The sequence below is a fragment of the Simochromis diagramma genome, unplaced genomic scaffold (assembly GCF_900408965.1).
Source record: "Simochromis diagramma unplaced genomic scaffold, fSimDia1.1 OVJJ01000486.1, whole genome shotgun sequence".
NCBI classification, from domain to species: domain Eukaryota; kingdom Metazoa; phylum Chordata; class Actinopteri; order Cichliformes; family Cichlidae; genus Simochromis; species Simochromis diagramma.
Window position 1 is genome coordinate 692,932 of NW_024387047.1, and position 19,687 is coordinate 712,618.

At 38.7% G+C, this 19,687-nt stretch overlaps 1 long non-coding RNA gene across 3 annotated transcripts in view; it reads left to right on the forward strand.

The window, feature by feature from the left end:
* The window catches only part of LOC120741739, a 431,134-nt gene that overhangs the window by 183,099 nt on the left and 228,348 nt on the right, over positions 1 to 19,687 (forward strand). For all 3 annotated transcript variants that reach the window (XR_005697678.1, XR_005697679.1, XR_005697677.1), the window contains exon 7: positions 17,942 to 18,029. This is a non-coding gene — a long non-coding RNA (uncharacterized LOC120741739). The remainder of the gene's footprint in view (positions 1 to 17,941; positions 18,030 to 19,687) is intronic.

The following is a 19,687-nucleotide window of genomic DNA, read 5'->3' on the forward strand; positions in this document are numbered from 1 at the left end:
AGTGAAGTGTGGGTTCCTCTACTGGGAGAGCAGGCGGCAGGCCTGGAGGTTTGGCCCTGGACCAGTACTCCTCTTGTGGTGAGACCAGGCCAGACGCAGCCTGCCAGGGGATGCCTTGACCTCCTCAAACTGATGTGGCACAAGCTGGCAGAGCGGTCACTGCTGCCACTGCATTTGGGTGGAAAGACGATCTCTTACCCTTTCTCACTTGTTCGATGAGCACATCTTCCTTTGTTTTCATGGCTTGCATTTTCTTTCGCCTACATTTTCTTCCTCACTTTCTAACCTACAGATGTACTGCTGTGGGTAACTTAAAACAAGTGCAGCATCTCTAGGTCCTCTTGATTCCTCATGAAATTGTGTGAATCACTTTAAGGGTGTTTATCCTAAAATAAAGTGTTTTTGCATCTGACTTTTTTAAAACACTTAAACATATTTGTAATTCCAAATGCCAACTGCCTGTCAAAGTACCGTTTTCTTCCACTTATAGACTCAGATTGTTAATCATTTTCTCTGTGTTGTGTGAGTAGTACTTAGGAATGTTCCCAGTAACTAGTGTGAAACAGGATAAGAAAATCTGTTTAAGTAGTTTAGGCAACAGCTGAAACTGGACACAATCCAGTAAATGAATTTAAACATTCTTATTTTACCCTTTCAATATCCACCAGGTCAGAACCAATGCAGGGTCAGGGTTTGGGGTCTGTTAGCACCCAGCCTTTTATAGAAATTCCAGCTTTTAACTGAAAAGCTGTACTGCCGAATAATTTTTCTGACAAAAAATACATACCAAAAAACAGTTTATTTTTTGGTAAAAATAAAACACAACTCTTTGGATTCACAGGACTGCACCTTTCCTACTTTCTCAGAGTTAGGGAGGGATGGCTTTGTAATAAAAGCTGAACCCAAAGTTAACTGTTGTTGTACTTTAATAAAATATCAAAGATTAATTTAATCATTTAATGAAATGCTATTTAATGTGGGTGGTATTTCTTCCTCACAGCAAAAAGGTCGCAGTTCAAATCCACTTGGGTTTTTCTTGCACGTTCTCCCTGTGCCTGTATGGGTCCTTTCTGTACATTTGATGCTAATAAGCAATTCTAAATTGTGTGCATTATCTCTGATAGACTGGCGACCTGTCCATGGTGTACCTTGCCTCTGTCCCCTGAGGCAGCTCTGATATGCTGAGTGGTAGAAAACTGATGTAACTTAAGTAATTCTTTGTAAGATACTGCCATGTTAATGGCATTGTCACTCATCAATACCAAATTGTTATGATCACAGTTTGTTCATTCTTGTGTGTCGCATCCCAGATTTCCACTCTTTGATATTATTTTACAACATTGCTATTATGTAAAATCTGCCGTGCAAGAAAAAGCGTCTTCTCAGTATCTCAGAGGTTGAAGAGCAATACGACCCTGTCCGGGCTCACTGCCTATTACCCAAAGAGAGCGCGGCGTCCTGCTGATAGCTCGTGATGGCTCATTTTTTTTCTTCTGCAGGATGTTCTGTCAAAGACGGTATCAAAGGTCCAGGGGTCTGGTTGGAATGGCTGCATCCTGGGAACACATTAGCAAGTGCTACTGTTTGTGATCTTTCTCTCTCTCTCTCTATCACTTTGAAGTTATCTCCCTTCGCTCCACCCACAACTCCACCACCCACTCCTTCTTTTCTCTGACCCATTTGAGTATGGAGAAGGGACAGCCAGAACAAATATTATCATCTCTTAGAGCTGTGGTTTAAGCATTGCCGAAGGTCCCTTTTTATTTTTAGAATCATGGTTGGAAGTGTTCATGGGGATGTGGCCACTAATTTTCACTTCTACATGCAAATCATGAGCCAAAACACAGTTCTGAGAGTCGCCAAATTGCCACTTACAGACTTGTAAGTAATTGTGAGGCAAAACAAGGCAAAATTCCACAACAATTATAGCCGGTTCCAGCTCATGTACGAAGCTCAAGTTCTGATGAGCTTCAACATGGATTTGAAAAGACCTCAAATTATCCTAAGCCAGGTACAAGAATTTAATTTCCTTTGATTACATTTGATGTATCTCAAGAACACATTTCAAGAGATTTTCAAAAAGCACTTATTAATTCAGCAGTCATTCAAATGATATCCTATACAGGCAACTCGGGTTAATTGAAGCTTTGCTACCTTGAAACTGTCTCTCAAATCTTGCCTAACTCCTTTTTTTTCTGCTGCAACCTTTTGACATAAATCATCCACAGCTTTGTTAGACTTGAATCAAACTGACACTTTTTCAGACTTATTAAAAGTGCGCAAAGTAAAGGAATAAAAAAAAAGCATAACGGGAGGGGGGGAGGAAACAACAAAGCCAAAATATGGTGCATAATTACGCCTCGCCTCTCCCTCGCTCTCACTTTCTGCCGCTTTTTCTCTGTCCATCTCTAGTTGTCTGTGACGGCTGGCTTTCTGAGTGGCATTAGGAGGCTAAATTGGCCTGTTTCAGGCAGAAGAGCGTCTGTGTTTGGTGTCAGATAATGTGCGCTGAGGAGTCCGAGGAGAGTGTGATTAAAGCCAAGCCACTGATAATTATGTCAGACTGCACAGTTGTCCAAAACCTTCTCGGCTAGTTGAAAGAGATTTCTCTCTGATGAGCAAAACAGGAGGAGGAAGAGGGAGAGTGAGAGGGAAAAAAAGGTGAACGGGCTTTTTGAAGAGGATCTTCCTATTACTGTTCCGGCCTCTTTTGCCCCTGCCAATTTAGGGAGAGCCACTGCTGACTTCCCGGTGTACTGGAGACATTTTGTGGGGTGTCACTGAGTTGAAATGCTGTTCTAAGCAGGTGTTGCTGTTGGTGAGGGTAGATGCTAAAAAGGCTAGAAATAGGATTAAGCATTAGCCTCTGCAACCTGTGTAATTAACCCTGACACTCAAGCCATGATCAAAGAAACATTCTCTTTTCCACCCAAATAAATCTTGGCTTAAACTTTGTGTGTTTTTTTCCTCATAAATGCCCATAGGAGGAAGATATCTTTATCACAGACAGTTTAAATTACTAGCCCACATTTGCATAATCACTTAGGTAGTTTTGTTACTGCGTGGCATTTCAGTGTGACAAAAGAACAGTCTAGTGGATTCTAGTGGAAAAAGGAATTGGTTTTGATTACTGTGAATGTGGAAAAGAAATCAAAAGAGTTAATGTTTGACTTCAAACTCAGAGAAAAACACTGGCATTTGACAATTCTACTGAATTATTAAATTTATCTTTTAAATTCTTTTTTTTCAGTTTTGTTGTCCTTTGTCAATTATTTTTAATTTCCAGATCCACCTGGGACTGAAGGTAGAGAGAGGATTTATTTATTTATTTATTTATTCATTTTTTATTAACAAAGTTTTTACCTATTTGGAGCACTCAAATAAAAATGTGTTTGCAATGCCCAAAATAAATGTATGAGACTTTATTTTAAAGTTAACATTTTCCACTTTCAGTACTTTTGTGTTTGTGTGTGTGTGTGTGTGTGTGTGTGTGTGTGTGTGTGTGTGTGTGTGTGTGTGTGTGTGTGTGTGTGTGTGTGTGACCAAAACCAACAAATCCACTACCATCAACTGATGTGGTCAAAAAGAGAAGATAAAACAAGAAAAAAATCCTGCAGATTCTCAACATTACCATCCATCATGCAAACCTTCTCCTACATATTTTCATGCACCAACATTGACTCTGAAAAATATTTATACTATGATTAGACTTGCTTAAGCTCTCATAAAAAATTACTTATTAATAACCATCAATTCTAGATGAGGGAGCTGTGACAGAACAGATAATATTTATTAACTGTAATAAAGCAATGTTCCCACTTTAGATCTGCATGCTGCAAAAAGCTGTTAATTCATGTCAATCCTAATAAAAAAATTAAGCTCGACAAAGTTTAGCAAAGACATAATGGGCACACTAGCTGAACTTTACATTGATTTAAAAAAGCTAATAAGAATCGCAAAGATTTTATTAACATTATGAAACAGTATATTAAGTAACAATTGTTAAAAGCTAATAATACCAGCTTATAATGTTATTAATCTTTATTAGGTCATATATAACATATATTCACATAAATAAATGTTATATAAGAATATACGTTAAATAAAATTTCAGAGGAAAAATGACTTTGTAGATCAGAGGCAGCAGTGAGATGTCAATGTGTCCACCTGTACACCAGTGTCTTTGAAATGTAACAACAATGCTGCAATTAAATTTAGAAGATTAAATAAGTCAGTGCAAAAGGTATTAAAAGAAACATGTTTTTTCCCCTTTTTTCCAGTTTTTTTCCCCCAACACTTCTTTAACATTCTGCCTGCTTTGGAACAGTATTCCAACCATTATGATCAGTGTGAAGTGTATGATTGCAGGACTTGGCAGGGGATGAAATCCCTCGCAGAGGTTAAGCCTGTGTGCAATGCTAAATGACAGAGCATATATTAATATGAAATCCATCCAATTATCTCTAATGGAGCTCTCTGGCGTGATACTGTACCCAGTCATTTCAGGTCCATGAGCAAACCCTCAGTTGCTCTATCTCTGAGACCGCTTTGTCTCTTTGTGCTTCCGTGCACGTCTGACTCTTTGCATTTCTGCATGAATTATCCAGTCTGGAAAATATTTTGTCAAATTACAAGTTCAAAACTACAGGTGATTACACACGATTTGTTATTTTGTTTCTTATAATCAAAGTAAACACCACAATCAGGCATCGTTGTACGTAGTGGTCTGACATTTCTTTTAGTATGGAATGTCACAGTTGGCCTGAAGGAGGCTTACGGTTGAAGAGTTGCAGGTTTGTGGATGTATTACAAGAACTGGATACCAGGATCAGATGCTCACACACTTGAATGAAAATTTACTTATTGAGTCAACAAGTCAAAAACTGCCCCAAAAACATTCTCTCTCATTTTGGCTCATATCTGGATTGAAAAAATCGGTAAATGGCCTGTATTTGTACAGCACTTCACTTAGTCCCTAAGGACCCCAAAGCGCTTTACACTACATTCAAACACTGGTGATGGCAAGCTACATTGTAGCCACAGCTGCCCTGGGGCGCACTGACAGAGGCGAGGCTGCCGGACACTGGCGCCACCACCAGTAGGCAACGGGTGAAGTGTCTTGCCCAAGGACACAACGACCGAGACTGTCGGAGCCGGGGCTCGAACTGGCAACCTTCCGATTACAAGACAAACTGCTCCTGAGCCACGATCGCCCAATAGGCCCCCTGCTCAGGGTTTCTCCTGTTGATCTAGACCGTGGATTCCTGCTCAGCTCAAGTTCCAGAACAATAAATAACAACTTACTATATTTGCAGGTGAAGGTGTCCTGTCATTAGCTTTACATACTTCTGTTAAAGTTAATTTGAGTGCTCAAGTAGATTAGAAAAGGGCTAGTCAGTCAAGTCGAAGTCAAGTCAAACTTGACTTTAAATAGATTAGAAATTGGCTACATAAGAGACAGTCCATTTACTATTTAATTTAAGCACTAAACTACCTGGTTAGCTTAGGCACTAAAAAGTGTTTGGTCAGGAATAGGGAAAGACGGTTTAGGGTTAAACCTGACCTCACACACCCTTGACCCCTGCAAAAATGACTAGTTGTGCCAGGTGGATCTCACTATTGCCAGAGCTTGGCGCATCATGCAGCACAGTAAAAGGACACCTTGTGCGTAAATGTGAGATAATGATGGCTTTGACAAAACATTATTCAATGCCGTGGAAATAGCGGGGCACTGAAAAATGGATGTTCATTTTTGTTCACCTATGTCCCTTGATATTGAATGTGCCGTTCTAATAAATTACTACAGAATATTGAATGTATGGTGTGATAGATCAATCAATCAGGTAACACGCAGCGCAAAATCTGAAAGATCATTATGCATCTTATCCTCTTTTTAATATCGTTAATAAATGATGTAGTAATTGATCGGCTTGCTAATTAATCTCTTAAGCCCCTTTTCCATTAGTACCAACTCAGATCAACTCACTATGGTATTTAGGGTTTTCCATTAGATCATAGTACCTGGTACCAGGTACAAAAATAGTACCTGTTCAGCAGGGTTGCAAAGCAATCCAAGCAGCTACTAAAATGTGACGTTGTCGGTGGTGTCACTTGATGAGTCATACGAGCGTCTTGTTACGTCAAAACTGCCATTTTTGAAAACGGAGTCTGACAAAAAGTTACGGACCAAGTAGCAGGTATATCGTCGCCTCGACGTCCACCATGGTTGTAGCTTTCTTGTCGCACACTAATTATGTCACGGGATGCCTGGCCATGTTGCTATAATGACTAGTAGCTAAAATGGAAAAGGAGCTTCAACGTCCATCTAGTGACAAGTTCAGTGTTGGGGATTTTGGTTAGTTTTGCATTTACCTTTTTCTTCTTCTTTGCAATACCTAAATATAAAGTTTATAACAGAAAAACTCTAAGGTAAAGCTCAATTAAAATATTTGATTTGAAAGGTAACATCTCCTAGTTTCTATCTTTGTAGCCCATGAGAGGAAATGCATTCTAACCTTAACCCTAGGTCGTTCACCACTTGCCTGGTTTATGCCAAATAAACTTTGTGATTTAGTCATTCAGAGACAAGGTTAGCACAACCACCATAAAATGATTCTGGATAACCTGAACATGCACAATATTGTAATGATGAAACAAACAAACAAACAAAAGCACTGGAAGAGTCTTGCATCAGTATTACTTTAAAGTTTGCCCTACGCAAAAGACGCTCATATTTAATATTTAGCATCAATATGGCATCAATTCCCCTCTGTCATTAAACTTTGAATACTCTCCAACACCTTTCTAGGTCAAACAACAGCTGCATCAGAAATAAGTTGGTGGCTTTGATGAACTGCCTTTGATGACTGACAAAGTACTCTTGCGCATTCTTTTGAAAATGGTCAGATGAACTCAAGTCAAACCGTGCCACGGCTGTATCGCAGTTCGTCGCTTTCTCCGGTGCTGACTCCTTTTCTTGGTCCTACAGGGAGTAGCAGGCCTGGCACTTTGCAGATTGTGCCGCCGACTACTGTAAAACACTGATTACAGTTGTTGAAAACCTTCCACCCCTCCAAACAGCCTTGTTTTATTGCCTCCGTACCGTGTGTCAAGATCTGTTGTGAGAGTGCCACTTAATGAAGCCTTACCTGAATTTATTTGCCAGTGCTCCTGCATAGACTGAGAGAGGAGGTACCAATTAATAGAACGTAAGAGGACCCAGTGATTTATAATTAACAAGCATGCGGGTTATAGTAAACATAACACTCAGTGTAATAGCCCAGGAGAGAGACGGGAAGTGGAGAAAGAACTAAGGAGGAGGAGGAGAACGAGAAAAAAAAAAAAAAAAAAACGAGTGTTGATTTGTCCCTTGGTGGATGAGCGGAGTCCTTGTAGCTGACGGGAGCTGTCTAAGGCGGCTAAATGAATAATCATCTGTGAGTTAGACTGGAGACAAACGCTTAACGAGGATGATGTGAACCTCACTGACATGAGGGGGCTGAAAGAGAGAGAAGAGAGAGGGGGACTGACAGAGAGAAAGACGGCGGCAAGCAAACATACTCGCCTCTAAAATGAATGGCGTATCCACATTATAATGGCTATGAAGTTGCTTTACTCAACAGGCCATAGCTGGGCTCTGTAAGGCTGAGTAGTTGTTTGTCAGAATTTCTAAAAGGGCAATGAATCCCCACTCATTTCCAGAGGTTTGCTGTCGGTGCATGACGGGAACAAAAGAGAAATTGCAGAAAGCAAATGTAAGGTTGACAACATTGACAGCTGAAGAGGAATCTTCTAGAAAGCATTTATAAAACATCTTTACCCCAAAAACTTTGGCTGTTGGCGGGGCGTTCAGCTGGCTCACAAGCCTAAACTTCAATGCCACAAATTTAGACCTGTCTCACAGCTCTTATCATATGTCATCTCCTTCACTTTTCACTGTATATTTCAGGAATATACCACGAGAGGCTACACTACAGTACAACAGTGAAGAGGCTTTGCTGTGTCAATCTAAAGCTCGGCGTCGAGTGGCTGATATCTTTAGAATAAGGCAAAGGTTCAACAAGTTGTGAATTTTCTAATGGTAACAACTAAGTAATCATAAAACTTGTACAACTACTTACATAGTTGTCCAACAGTTGTCTGAAGAAAGAACTTCATCTGTCCGTCTATCCATTCTCCTCCACTCAACTTACATCAAAGTAAGTATCTGGTTCTGATCCAGTCCTTGATGTCCATGACGATGACTTTATACTAGTGCTGTCAGCTTTAATCTCATTAAAATGATGCTCGTTAATGCGTTAGCGCTGCATTACTTCATACATTTATCCAGCTAGTGTTGAGATGTAACAGAACTTGTTAATGGAGTTCAGATTGAAAACTGTATTTAGCACAGCTATATTTAATTGTAACTTTCATTTTGACTTAATTTTGTTATGACATTGTTAGTATTTGGGAAACAGTTATGTTCACAATAAGATTGTTTTCAAAGTCTGTATTATCCAGTCTAAAATGTAACTGTAGCATAGCAGCAATACATGAGTTGGTTGCTTACTGGTCTGAACTGACATGCTGTCATGTAATCATAAAACTCTGTGTTTCTCAGTTTCTGGATTGAGTTTGCGTGTCCTCCCCATTCTCTGTGCACTCTGGATACACTGGTTTAATACCAAAGACATACTTGCTACGTTATCCTCCAAATCAAAATAGACCAGGTGCAAATGTGAGCCCTGTCTAAGACAGCAGGGGTAATGGTTAAGAAATTGCATGAATAGAGAGGCTGACAAATTCGGTGGAAATTTTGAAGTATGTGAGTTTTTCTAGATTTTTCTAGATACCAGTGTAAAAAATTTAACAAAAAATTTTAACTTTGACTTCCCGAATTTTAACCTAATAGAGGTGAGACAGTGTGTTATGAATAATTCCTGCAAGTTTTTAACAGATGAACATTTTATGATGTGGTTTTAAAAGTATATAAGTACAGTGTTTTTTTTCCCAGTCAGATTGAACTATAGCTTGCCTCTACACACGTGATAAGAGTAGCAATAGGCCACTGAAAGACAGTGAATGGCTGGGATAGGTGGCTAGTTGTTCAGTTAGACATTTATAGATTTTAGATGTTTGGTTTTTAAATGCCATGACCAATGAGAGCTAATACTATAAAGCAAAAATGAGGACAACGCTGTGCTGCTTGTTTCTCATGGTATCATTCAACTTCTGCTGAGTGCTGATTGGCCATCTGGTATTGTTTTATGTCACTTTCTATTAAGCTCATTGATCCTCCCTCCCTGTCTGTGGCATGTGGTTTATCATCGCACATCACTGTGTGTGTTTGTAATATGAATATGGTACAGTGGTATGATTGCAGTACATGATGGTCTCTGTCTGTGTGTGCGATGATGCGAGCCCTACAGCTACACTTGCGTCCACGGCGGCGGTGATTAGGCTGTTTATGTAGTGTTTGCACTAAAGTCAGAGCAGAGCAGTTTTAATAAGGGAATATATGATGTCACTGGGTCACCCCAAAGGACAGTGGTGTTGAGTAAACCTCTAGAAATATCTTGGGATGTCTGATTGTACACTTCTTCACCGCATATATTACACTGATTAAAACGGATTACTTTTCTGAAGACCAACACTGTTTCAGAGTTAAAGAAAAGATATCTAAAGCTATATTTTGATTAAAATGTTGGACACACAATATTCATAATTCCCAAGAGGTAACAAGGTTCGATGTACAGTACAAAAGTTCAGATGGTTGATTATTGGCCAGATGTAGCCGTGTAGTTAGTAGCTAGTAGTAGTCTCGTTCCCCAGGCATTTCTGAAGGTCTTTCAAAGTTTTACTTTTTTACTAGAAGCCTGTTACAAAAACACACAATTTGTTCCAATTTCTTTGGTTGTATCTGTGGGGAAAAAACCCAGTTTGACAGACATAAAAGTGTATTTTTGCAACAAGGTGAACAGGGTGATTTAGCCAAAGAGCTATTGGCTCAAAACCTGCCATGCAATGCTGTGACAAAGAGTGTACCCACTTTCTTTTTTGCATGTTTATCACATTTACATGTTTCACATCATCAAACAAAATTGTAATTTTACACAAAGATAAACAAAGTAAATACAAAAATGAGTTTGTAAATGATTTGATTTATTAAAGGAAAAAGGTTATCCAAACCTCATCCAAACCCTTTAAAGCTAAAAAAAAAACCACAATGGGGAAGTCATGGATTGGCCTTCCCAGAGCCCAGACCTCGATGTGGGATCATCTTGACAGAGAACAGAACAAAAAGCTGCCAACATCCAAAGAAGAGCTTTGAATATCCTTCAAGAAGCTTGGAGAGCTATTCCTAACAACTTCTTAAAGTCTTTAAAGTTCTTAAAGCGACCGTGGTTCAGGGGGTTGGGAAGCTCATCTGTAACCGGATGGTTGCCGGTTGGATACCCCAGCTTTCTCTGTCCTGGTCGTTGTGTCCTTGGGCACTTTAACCTACCACCTACTGGTGTTGGCCAGTAGGCGCGATGGCGCGATATGGCAGCCTCGCTTCTGTCAGTCTGCCCCAGGGCAGCTGTGGCTACAACTATGGTTTGCTTGCACCAGTGTGTGAATGAATAGTGGAATTGTAAAGCACTTTGGGTGCCTAGAAAAGCGCTATATAAATGCAATCCATTATAAAGAAATGACAAGAAAGTCTTGATGCATGCTCAATCATCAAATTACAAGAAAGTTTCCCTTAGAGAGTTCAGTTGAAGAAAAAAGGTGGTCATACCAAATATGGCCTTTCAGCTTCATTCACATTGTTTGTTGAACTATTTCCCTATGGGGACTAACACATACACATTATTAATTATGTTTTTGCCTTATATACAATATTTCCATCTATGTTTGTACATTTCACTAGATTGTTACACCTGTTTGCCATTTCCCTTGCAAAATATAAAGAAACAAGGTGTTTTGCAGTTTTGTACTGTATGTTGGCCTACATGTTCAGCTATAATTTGATCAATTTATAGGAGGACCACTTAATGAAGACTTAAAGTCCTTAAATCTATAGAATTGGGTAAATTTCATTGCCAAATTTCTCAGCCATGACTTAGTCAAATCTTAATCCACGAATGAGTTCAAATTTATCTCATGGTAAATAGCAAACGGAGCAACATATTCTCACTCCTAACTTGTCACAGCTGCTTGGTCAAACCCTTGGTTGCTTCTCATTATATTTTTACCCCTTTAATAACATTTTTTAAGGCATAGGAACTCACATTTATCGTCATTTTCACAGTGAGGAAGAACAAAAACCTCACAATCATCTGACCTTGGACCAGACCTTCCATCAAAAGATAAGCATAAGAGTATCTGGAACCACTTCAACATCACCTTTTTTGTCAGTAATTTAGTATGGTAGGTTTCAAATGCTAATTACTTGCTTAGGTTTAGTCAGTGCCATCCATTCATGCCAGGAACCTATCCCAGCATTCCTTAACATTTCTTTGATTACAACTACTGAAAATGAGTTTAGGAGGGGAAAAAAATTCTTAATCAAATGAGAGCTGCAACCAGCAGCAAGTAATTTAGGGCAACATAAACATAAGCATGGCTTTATGGCCCCTCTGTGAGCAAATCCTTGGATAATTTCCATGGTTTAGTATTCACACTTACTGCACGTGCCTCTGGTGTGACCATGCCTTTATGGGGTACCATCATAAATGCAATGAAGCTATTGTCTTAACTGTTGTTTGTTGTTATGGCTCAATATGGGCTATGTTGTGTTTGTAGTAGTTGAGGAAAAAGGAACACTTTCTGTAGGTGGGGTGTGATTGAGAACCTAACTGTGTTCTCTCATCTTGATGATCACTGGTGCAGTGTGTACTGTTACAGATAGCGGTGTAGTAGTGAGATTTAGATGTCAATAGGAAATTCACGAAAGTGCTTCTAGCCTTCACCACTCAACCAGGAAAACATATTAGGATGTCCATATTATTATGACAAATTTCCCTTTAATCTTTTTTCTCCTCTTTGGAGGATAGTGTAACTATCCACACACTAAGATCGCCCACACAGCGGACCCCCATCCACAATGAAAGGTGCTGTTACCAGTCAGGCCAGCTGTGTGTTACATAGTCAGAGCAAGGAATACGATCCCCCTCTACCTTCTGCCCTCATTTCCTACTCAGTTTCCTACTGGGGCTCATTTATTTACATTAGCGCTAGGCAGAAAGGCATCAGAGGAAGTCTTAAAGTAGACCCACAATGGCCGATTTAAGCCGCCACCCGAAAACCTTCTCTTTCTTTTCGAGTAAGAGGATTTGTGTCTGGTCTGTGTATCAGACCTCTCTCTCACTCACTCTCTCTCTTAGGGACAAAGTCACCCCTCACACTTACTCTGAGAAAAGTAGCGTCTTGCCGCTAGCTGCCTGGCTAATGACATTTATCCTTATGGAAATGGAGGAGTGAGTGGAAAAGGCTTTAGATGCAGATTTGGACACACATATACACCTGAGACGGGTGGCTACTTTTATGGCATGCATGCTCAATGATTCACACACCTCTCTCCACACACACACAAAAGTGTATACACGCACACACCCTTGTAGCTTCTTATCCCCTAACTGGCCACCAGTCAAAATAAGCCTTATTCTCTGGGGTTTATATTTTCTCCTGGCTGGGCTTGGCTAGGCACACTCAGTTAAGATGGCAGCCAAACAATCTCTCCTCTCCTCTCATTTCCACCGTTTCTTTCTTTCTAATGCTAATGCCTGGATGGATATATCCCCTTTACAACTGGCATGCAAGAAGGCAAAATTTCTGATTAACTCCAAGACAAAGTTTCATATCAGGTCAAAAGCTGCTTCAGAAGAAAGGAGGGGGGATGTCACACTTTGTTTTCAGACAGATAATTAAAACAGTTGATAGCACTGCAGGGCAGGTCTGGCCTCTTTTTTAGAAATATTACGACTCCAAGAAAGGTTTCGTGCAGGACCTAAAGATAGCCAATATTACAGAAATTAATTCTCTCAGACATCTTAATCACAGAGCCTGCACTAAAGCTTTAAATGGGCTGGTTTTTATACAGCGCTTTCCTACTCTTCCTCAGCACTCTCTGCAACTTCCCTCATTCCCTTTTATCTTTGCTTTTTCTACATTAACACATTCATACTCCAATAGATGCATCAGAGAACAATCGACACACCATCACACTCTCAGACACACTCAGTGTCTTGCCCAAAGATATTTGGAATGCAGACTGGAGCAGTGAGGGATCGACCCTCCAATTAGTAGATGACCTGCTTTTTCTCCCTCACTAAAGCCACCCGTTAGGTGCAACTATTTTAGCAGATTCAAAGAAAGACACTTAAAAATATCAGTTTTAAGTTGATATTGTCATTCATTTTGTCATTGTATTTATGCTGGAAGCAACCTTAATATGAAGAGTGGCTAGATTTGTTTATCTCCCTCTTTTCTGGCATTTTTTTCTAACAATATGTGACCGAGCTACGGAGAGGGCTCAAAGCTACATTTGATTACGACAAGTATTTTTTGCTAAGCAAATGGTCTACAAATTCCATATAAAAAGCAAACTAGTACTACCATAAAACGCATAAGAACGCACTTACAACATAATCTAAGAATTTATTAACAAAATGAAACTGAAAACTGGCTTTTATTAAAAGGTGCTTTCAGTCTGCAGTTAGTTGCAGAGTAGAAAAACACTATATAAGCTCCAGTGTATTTCCCAGATATTAACCCCTTAACATTAACCAGGTCACTGGTGATCCATCCAAGGTTACGGAAAATGTTTTTCAAAAACCTCTAATGCCAAAATCAGCGTATGACTTCACTTGAAATATAACATCTTCTAGTTTCTTCCATTTAACATCTGGATAAAACAAAAAGCCAACACTTACCAAGATGGGTCATTTGTGAAATCTTGGACTGGGGGTAAAATTGCACTCAGGCTCCACCCTCAGATAGGTGCCAGTGCCCTGGTGGATGACCCAAGAGAACACACAAGCAGTGGCACAGAAGCAGGTGATACTGGGATATTACCTGCTATTATTACATTTCTACAGCTTATATGTATTAAAACACAAATATTGTCAATATTATATTATATTAGCTGCAAAAGCACTGCTGTTTGCTTTTGCAGCTGTGTGCTTTTTTTTCTTAACAATTCAGGTACATAATTAACACAATAACAGATATAGCAACACTGCAAAGAAATGGTAAATATAATTTTCACATCTTAAATTATATATTACTTTAATGTTAATATTTTTTCCTGTATTGACATAAGCTAGTGTTAGCTTGATTTACAGTTGCAACAGTCTTTTAATAATAATTCATCGAGATTCATTCTTTAACCCTTTAATGCCAGCTGTGTTATACTTGATGCATAATTTTTGTGATTTTTTTAAGACCTCATCAGTATTTTGTTTCCTGAAAAACCGAAAATTTTAAGCAATAATTTAGACAACAATGCCAGATATAGCAAAAATAATACACTTAAATTCACATATGCAAATTAATGTTTAATTTAATTTTTAAGTTGTCAAAAGGTTCAATAAAATCCCCAAATTTAAAAAACAAAAAAAACTAGGATTCTCTGGCAATTATTCACGGGGCTAACATAAATTCATCTTTGTAATTTGTAACTGTAAAATTTAGTAGAATAACTTTGAAACAGTTTAACTCATTGTTTGAGTCTCCACTGAATGTGATTTACATCAGTTTTATGCTCATGAATCCATTCACTCTGCTGTCTTTCCAACTATTTATTTATTTTTATTTCATCCACCAAATTTTGTACAATACGCCTTTAGACCATATCAATACAAATGCAGCACTAGCTTTAAAATCCACAGTCCTAACATTTTCAGTCTGGCATGACACACATGTGAAAGCTATTTTGGAAAAAAAATCATCATAAGCATGTCTGGGAATCCCAAGTCTTCTGTTAATTTATATCCATCGTACAATACTTTGAAGGCCTGTGTCGTTTTTCTGACGTCTCTTCACCATACTATTCTTCAAAAATAACACTGCAGCTCTTAAAATACCACATTCAAAAGGCTCGCTCAGCTACCTTCAGAAGTTGCACATATGAAGCCTCCTACACTTGTAGTGGAGTGGTGATTGAAAGTCTTTGTCAGAATGCTTACAGCTCTCTCAGTGCTTTCAAATTTACCTTTACAGGTCACACACACACACACACACACACACACACACACAGTTGTGTCTCTGGAAGTTTGGCTGCTATTTGGGAGATTTAAAGATAAGACGATGGCATTTCAATAAAACACAGGAATGGTTTATGGTTCACCCTGAGCTCAGCACGGTCACTTAGGAGGCTCATCCTCTCTGGTTATTAATTTTCTATCTGAGGACATGTGTGTGTGTGTGTGTGTGTGTGTGTGTGTGTTTGAGAGTGTGATTTCTTGCCTTCTTCTCTTCCTTAGCCATTTTGGCTTCTCGTGCTCTTTTCTGCACGTCCTCCCTCCTCCTTCTGTCTGAAATGAAGACATACGAGGACACTCCCTGGAGGGTGCAGCAGTGTGGTTGTGGCAGCGCAATAAAGAATCTGGAGGTCAAATGTACACCGATATCCTTCGCCCCTCACCTAGCAGTGCACACACACATACACACACACACACACATGCACACAAACACACAGCCAGAGAGGTCAAATGTACAATGCCAGAGCTGGTTACATAAACCAGATGGCCATGGTTGGCATGAAGCAGCTGACATCTAAGAGTTCTGTGTGTCTTTGTGTTTGTGAGAGGGTGTTGTATCCTCTCTTTCAGTAAAAACCACCAGGGACCTTGTTTGTTGTCTGCACCCCACAAGGGAAACACTGTCAGCTTTACATGCGCACCGGTTCACACCACACACGTGCACACATACACACAAGTCAGAGGATTCTGTCTGATAAACAAGGTCTGTGTCTGAGTGTGTAATGGTGTGTAGATTGAACTGAGTGTGTGTCTGTGTGTAGCGTCCCAGAAAGAGAAAGTGTATGATGATTGGACCAGGAGGGTTTTCAAAACGCCGAGCAGATACAACCCAAAACCTGACACCGTAAAAAGCACTGTATCACTGATAGGCCACACACACACACACACACACACACACACACACACACACACACACACACACACACACACACACACACACACACTTACAGGGACAGCCTTCCAAATTGAACCCTTTTGTCCTTTTCTCTGTGTTAATTCTATCATATCATCGTTTGAAGATCACAGGGACACTTGTTTTATTTGTAAGAACTCAGACCTTTAAGGTTGTCGGTACTAAAGATGAACTGAGTGCACAATGTGCCACATGATTCTACTTGATTTTTTTAAATATTCTGGAAATTTAAAGAAAATTCTGGCAATAATGTTTTTATTTTTGATTCAATTCCAATTATCTAATTTGTTAGTTAAATTCTTTAAGTAAATTTATTTTATTTTAAAGAGTGAACAGAACTGAGGAAAGGAACTCAAGAGTGAGAGTAAACAACCTTTTAGTTATTCCACAAAATTCCTTCAGAGCCCTTCCACAGAGGTTTCTCAGGCAAGAGTGAAAGTTTTCAGTTTTGAAGTTACATTACAAATAATTAAGTCATTGTACATATAAAGCATTAATAGATGGAAAGTATCTGCCCTATTTATGTTTGAAAAAAACAAGAAAAAAAGTTATTTGTTTAAACAAAATTATCTTTTAACAAAACAATATGCTAGCTAGACTAAACAATGGTCTTCAATCAGCAATATAAAACTGGGTCTCCTGCATTTTAGAAGCCCAGCAGTAGATCAAAAGCTTTGAGGTGCCTTTCATGCCTCTGTTTTTGTATATTCTAGAATTTGTTTCAGAATTTTTCAGATAATTGAAATAAATAAGCGAGTTGATGAAAAAGCATGGAACTAAAAATACTTAAATTTGACCATGGGGGGCATCCATGCCAAGCTTTCCATTGGTGAGTTAGCCACAAAATATTTCAATAACACAGAGCAAGACAGAGAGGTATTTACAAGCCAGTTGATTCTTCAGAAAACAGTTTATTTTTCTGCAAAAAAAAGTCAGGAGACTGATCATTTCAAGCCTATTTAGAGTATGGAAGACACAAGGTAAAAAAGCATGGGGGTCAGATATGAATAAAAGAAAATCATCTGCATAATGTAACACTTATCTATGACCACGTGCCATTAAGAACTCATATCTGTGTGCTACAAATGACTAATGCAAGGGCTCGGCAGCAAAGAAAAGCGGTGAAAGCAGGCACCCTTCCTTGTTCCTCTGGCTATTACAAAATCTTAAGAATCTTAATACAAATTCAAGAGACTTGACCTGTATACAGTAATTTATATAAAAAAATGGTTTTGCCAAACCCTTTCCAAAGTATGAAATTATTAGTTGTCTTTTTAGTTTCTCAAAAGCTTTCCGTGCATCCAGACAAATGAATAGCTCTCAACTGAGGGGTCTCAGGGGTGACAGGTAATATTTAACAGGTACATCAGACAGAAAAAGGAAAACCTGTTTTTAATATCACCTGTCTGGTGCCAAGAGATAATGCCAGCAGCAGCTTTTAATCTCAGCTAAAAGTTTTACAAGCTTAACAATAAAATTTGATTTCAAATTATAAGATTATAAGAATTACAGAAATGTAGTTCTTTTTTAATTAAGTCTTTAGCTTCTCTCAGAGTCGCGAGGTTATTTTGGTGTTTGCTGTAGGAGAATCCTGATGATATTTAATTTTTACCAAAAACTCCAAGAAGAATGAGATTGTAAGATTTGAAAAAAAAAAAAAAACCCCACAACAAAACAAAAAAGAAATTAAAAGACAACATAGTAAGAGTAATAACATCTAAATCATCTTATAATTTAACATCACTCTTGTGAATAACTATCATTTCTTTTGCTTTCTGTGTTTTTATATGAACACCCACAGAATGAGCCAGGTCCCAGTAGAGACGCTTCTTACAACAGAGGGGACTCCCAAACCTAATATCCACAACACAGAGGCTCCTGCTATAAAGGTGAGCCTCCATATGAAAATGTACATTCTTCAGTCATTGCTTTTATGAATATGATACACACTGGCCATAAATTATGCCAGCTGCATCTCACACAAAGAGGTCATAGCACTTTAATGTGAAAGTATAAACCTAGTCTGGATTTATTTATGCTCTATATATGGACATTAAACTGGTAACATACTGGATTGTATCTTGGAACAGGGATTGTGTCTGGGATAAATATGAAACAGCTGTTTACAGTACATGCAGCACTTATGTGTTTGAACATCACATAATGCTAACTCATTATTCAGTTGCTTCTGGGCACGGTAGTAACTGTGTGCTAAAGACCTGTTGGGCAATGGCATCAAGCAGCATCCTAATGTAGTTTCTGTGCATGTGTGTGTGAATGTCAAGGATCTTTCATCCAAACCCCCCACCGCCACCCACCATCAGTACACACACACACACACACACACACACACAGCAAAGAAAAATGTCTGAGTTTTGCACTGAGTGACAGCTACGACCCTGGCAATCCGTTCTTAACAGGTTGAGTTTATGTCGCTGCGCAGTGATATAAACACAAACTGTCCAGTAAAGAAACAAAACACCAAATTCTATTGAGTACTGTTAATGTTGCTAAAATTGAGTTTAGTTTACATTTTATCTAAGTCACTCTTATTGTTATAGTTTTATTTATGAATATCTTTGGAATGACACGTCAGGAACTTGCTCAGAATTATTATTATTAATAATAATTATTATCTTTCATTAGAAACTTGTTGTACCATATCATAGTACATGACTTGTAGGTAAGAACTGTATTACACCCGACATGTCAGTGTTGACGCCACCCTATATTTCCGCCTACTGTTTCAGTCTTTGCACCAACTCCGGGACCCACCTGTAGGCTCTTGAGGGATGTTTACTCATCACTCCCCAGTTTCTATGTCTGCTATATTTGCAGAGGGTAATGAGCCTAAACGGCAAACTGTAGTAATATTCAAATGCTCTAATAAATCAAGTGTGAGTTGTCAGGCTGAATTATTATAAATACTGGCACGGTTCATTCCATATTTAAAAACATAATAATATGCCATCCAAAAATAAGCAGATTCCTTTAATTGTAGCCAAGTATCCTTAGCAAGACACTGAGGCCCCAATAGCTGTGATGTGTGAATGGGAAGGCTCCATTAAACCAACCCAATGTTAGTGTGCAAAAAACATTGGTGTCACAATAAACACTCTAAAATTCACATTTCTTTCATGATGCTTCAAATTGTTGTTGATGTTCTGTTATTTCTAAGAACGAACTAACCCTAAAAATGACTAATGCATCTGAAACTTTGAGAAAAAGTTTTCAATTCCTTACTAAACTAATTTTGGCAAATTCGAAATTAAACTGGAATGGTAAGTGTGAAATGTGAGTTTTTGGTGACTTGAGGTAGAATAAACCTTTTTTGCTTCTTATATAATGTTTTACATTCTTTAATCTGTATTTTGACCTTTTTCTGATTCATAAATTGTTATATAATTCAAGTCAAACCCGAGAAACAGAAACACCATATAGCCCTCTTGAGGAGATGATGCTAGTGGTTATACATTTTCAATCATTATGTTCAGGGACATAATGATCACTTGGTAAACCTGGGGACCTTACAATTTATTGCAAGTTT